The sequence below is a fragment of the Acanthochromis polyacanthus genome, chromosome 15, assembly GCF_021347895.1.
Source record: "Acanthochromis polyacanthus isolate Apoly-LR-REF ecotype Palm Island chromosome 15, KAUST_Apoly_ChrSc, whole genome shotgun sequence".
In the NCBI taxonomy this organism is placed as follows: domain Eukaryota; kingdom Metazoa; phylum Chordata; class Actinopteri; family Pomacentridae; genus Acanthochromis; species Acanthochromis polyacanthus.
Window position 1 is genome coordinate 39,416,051 of NC_067127.1, and position 4,285 is coordinate 39,420,335.

Consider the following 4,285-nt stretch of genomic DNA (forward strand, 5'->3'; position numbering starts at 1 on the left):
GATTGTACCCAAAAATGTAGACCCATAAAAGGGACATTATTCCATCTTTGTAAATCTGATTCTTATTTTTGAAAATAGAGGCCCGAAATTGGCCTGAAACATTTCAGATGGATCTTTTGTCAGTACAGTTCCCAAATATTTAATACTATTGGCATCCCATTTCCATTTGTATGCACTTTTAATTTTTGTAGGTGGATTGTAATTAAACTTTAAAACCCGAGTTTTGGTGATATTGATTTTATAGCCTCAAAAAAGAGCCATTCATTCAATCATATTTTCATTAATTTGTGAAGCGACTGGGTGGGGTCCTGTCAGAAATATTAATATGTCATCCGCGAATAGAGCCAATCTTTGCTCCCCTGATTTTAAAGTAACACCTTAATTTCTGTACTCCTGCCTCAACTTTTGCACTTCTCTGCTTTTTGTTTCTAGAGCCCTGTAATGGTAAATTTCTCCTTGTGTGAGAGCAATAAAGTCTATCTTATCTTATCCTATCCTTAACCATGAGCTAGGGCTCGATAAATAAAGAAAAAAGTAAAGCAGATGCTCCACAGCCTTGGCGGGTTCCTCTTTCTAAAGGAAATTGGCTTGGATAGGTCCCGTTTATTTAATCCTCACAATGGGTTTGCTGTACAGTGCGGAGAATGTCCGTATTATGTCCGAGTGGAAAGCCAAATGCGGCTAATACTTTATATAAGAATTCCCATCGTACTGAATCAAACGCTTTTTCTGCGTCTAAACCTATTAAAAGAGTTTTCAAATTATGTTGCCTGACATGTTTCATGATCAAAAGCACCTTCTAGTATTGTCCTGCGCCTGTCTTTGTCTAATAAAACCTGTCTGGTCTTTATTGATAAGTTCACGTAAAATGACTTCTAAACGTTTACATAATATGGAAGTAAATAATTTGTAGTCGATATTGAGTACACTCACCGGTCGATAGTTTCTACAGTCAAGTTTATCCTTATTCTCTTTGGGAATTATAGAGATAATAGCCTCTCTCCAGGAGGGAGGGATAGTTTTAGTTTCAAGTACACAGTTAAAAGTTTTCACTCACGTTGGTACCAACTTATCCTGCATAATCTTGTACCATTCAGAATTAAATCCGTCTGCACCTGGGGCCTTTCCATTTTTTAATCTTAAATTGCTGATACAATTTCTTCCTTAGTTATTTTGGATGTTAGTTTCTTGTTCTGATCATTTGAGACTTAAGGTAAATTTAATGAAGATAAGAAGGTATCAATTCCATTTGCACTTCTTAATTGTCGTTGAGTATATAACTTTTCCCAGATAGCAAACTATGGGTGAATCAATGTTGAATCATGTTGAGACCTAACGTAGAAATTATACAGAAAGTGCAAGGTTGATAAAATGTTGAGTCAGCGTTTGCTTGCATAGTTTACATGTTTGCAAACATAGATTCAACATTAATTAAACATTGACCTATCAAACATTTTAATTAAACCAAAATACAACGTAGATTCAATGGTATCTTTTAAACACAGCCTTCAATATTGACAAAATATTGTTGAATCAATGTTGATCAATCAGTCTTCAACCGTAACCACAATTCAACCTTCTTAACCCTAATTCAACATTGATTTAACATCTTTTGCTATCTGGGTAAAGTGTGATTTATGGTTGAAAAGCAAACGTTGACTCAACATTTTATCAACCTTGCGCTTTCTGTATAATTTCTACGTTAGGTCTCAACATAGATTCACATTGATCACCCATAGTTTGCTATCTGGGATTCCACCATCCTTTGTTGCATTGGACATGTTTCTGTTGTCACTGGGATTTTGAAGTTTGGTCTCTCTAAAATGGTAAATGGTTGTATTTATATAGCGCTTTTATCCAAAGCACTTCACATGATATGTCACATTTACACACTGATGGCAGAAGCTGCCATGTAAGGCGCTAACCACGACCCATCAGGAGCAATTAGGGGTTAGGTGTCTTGCTCAGGGACACTCGACAAGCACGCTGATCAAACCAGCAACCTTCCAATTACAAGACGGCCACTCTACCCACTGAGCCATGCCGCCCTCTAATTTCCATTCCACTGCTGCTGTAGTGGGATGTTATTGTTATGTAGCTCTCTGTCACTCTCGAGGTCCACCCATCTGTGGATTGGTCCCAGCCAATCAGCATGACTTCCTCAAGCTACAAGAGCAGACGCCACTCGTTCTCCAGCGCTGGATCATGACGCTACCTGTAATAGCTTTAGCATCTATAGTCTGAGTTTATGCCTTTGTATGCCTTCAGTAACTCTGGTTTCTGTTCTGCTTTAGCTGTGGATACCTGCGCCGTCCGTACGCCGACTGGGACACCTCCAATCAGTTGTGCATGGCTCAGCCCTTCAAAAATGCGAGCCTTCACATCATCATACATGCCAGATAACACATTATCAGTCATATATGTTCTGCATGGCATTTCGTATCGTGGTTGTAGAACGCTGATCAAATGTCTAAAACCAGCATTCTCCACCACTGAGAGTGGTCTCATGTCTGCAGCGATAAACACGCCAATCGCCCTCGTTATTTGGCGAACGTGTTCTGATCCGGGGTGCAGTTTTTCTCTGTAGGAGCTAGGGATTGTTATCTGGGTCGTGGTTTTACCACTGGCGGTAGCTTTTAGCTCAGTTTCTTTGTGGTGTCTGTTCATATGCGTCCCCATGTTAGAGGTGGTCCCTGTAGCATACGGCACGTGTCGAGCAGATGCGACAGACTGTGTGGGTTCTGTCACGACACGGCGAGTGCCCTCATAACTTACGGGGAAGCCAAAATATTTCCACACTTTGGATTTGAAGGAAGCGGGAGGGGTTTCCAGTTCCAGCTGTGCAATGTTATCATCAGCAGCAGTGGCCATAGTTTCCGAAGAATCCACGCAACACGCAGCGGTTGTTTCTCTCGGTCTGCACTCTGCAAAGTTAGCATGCGCCGCGCTGTGTTTACTTCCTGCTGCTCGCTGTGTGGCTCCTCCCACTCCTCCTTCCTCATCAGCAACACGCATGCGCGTGATGGCTTTCAATTCTTTTTTTTTTCACAGTGGCTCTGTCAGTCAGCACTGCTGTCTGTGGCTCAAATGTGACACGTTCGTGCATTCGGTCATGCGCACGCGTGTACCGAGGGACGACTTTGGATTTCGGTACACTGTACCGTACGTCATTTTCGGTACGATTTTGGTATGTACCGAGTACCGTGACAGGCCTAATTGATACTGGTGCACCTGCTCCTGCTTCTGCTGATTGCCTGCAGAGAATTTCCTTCACCTATCACCGCAGCAGCCAGCACACCTAAAAAAAAACCAAATACACAGGGAAGGAGGGCCCTACGTAGAGCCTGCAGAAGCAGGCCTAACAGTTTTACTGACAGGTTTTAGATAAAACAAATAAAATTTAGCAAAACATCTCTTCATCCTTTTCTTTTGAGATGGAAACAGTAAAAGTGATGCTGATCCAGAGATTCAACAGGAACATGAAGAACTTCACTTCATCTGCTGCTCTGCAGGACTGATGAGAAAACTCAGGATTAAAAGCTTCTCTTCACATGTTTTCATTTGTGTTACTACAAGTGATGACTCAATAAATTACATGACTGTTTATATGAAGCACACTATTTATTTGATGCCACAATAATTCAGCTGTCATTTAAATGTACAAAGAGAAACTTGTCTATGTTAGCACACAGAGAAATACCAGAGAGGAAAAATATTTACACAAGAATTATTTTGGTAATTGATTTTCTAATTTGGGGCCTGTACAGCAGCATAGTGGTTAGCACTGTCGCCTTGCAGCAAGAAGATCCCCGGTTCAAATCCCCTGCCTGGGATCTTTCTGCATGGAGTTGCATGTTCTCCCTGTGCATGCGTGGGTTTTCTCCGGGTACTCTGCTTCCTCCCACAGTCCAAAAACATGCTGAGGTTAATTGGTTATTCTAAATTGTCCGTAGGTGTGATTGTGTGTCTGTATATGTAGCCCTGTGACAGACTGGTGACCTGTCCAGGGTGTCCCCTGCCTTCACCAGAGTCAGCTGGATAGACTCCAGCACCCCCCATGACCCTAGTGAGGATAAGTGATGTACAGAGAATGGATGGATTTTCTAATTTGAATCCTCCTTTTACTCCACACAGAAACAATATGTTGATATTAAAATGACTTCATAAATAAATGTCGATCTTTTCTTCTTCTACACAGCACAATTATTTCAGATGTACAGGCCTGGATGATGCTGTGATCCTCTAATAAATCACACCCTTTAAGGTTTGGGCAATTTCCGCCCGA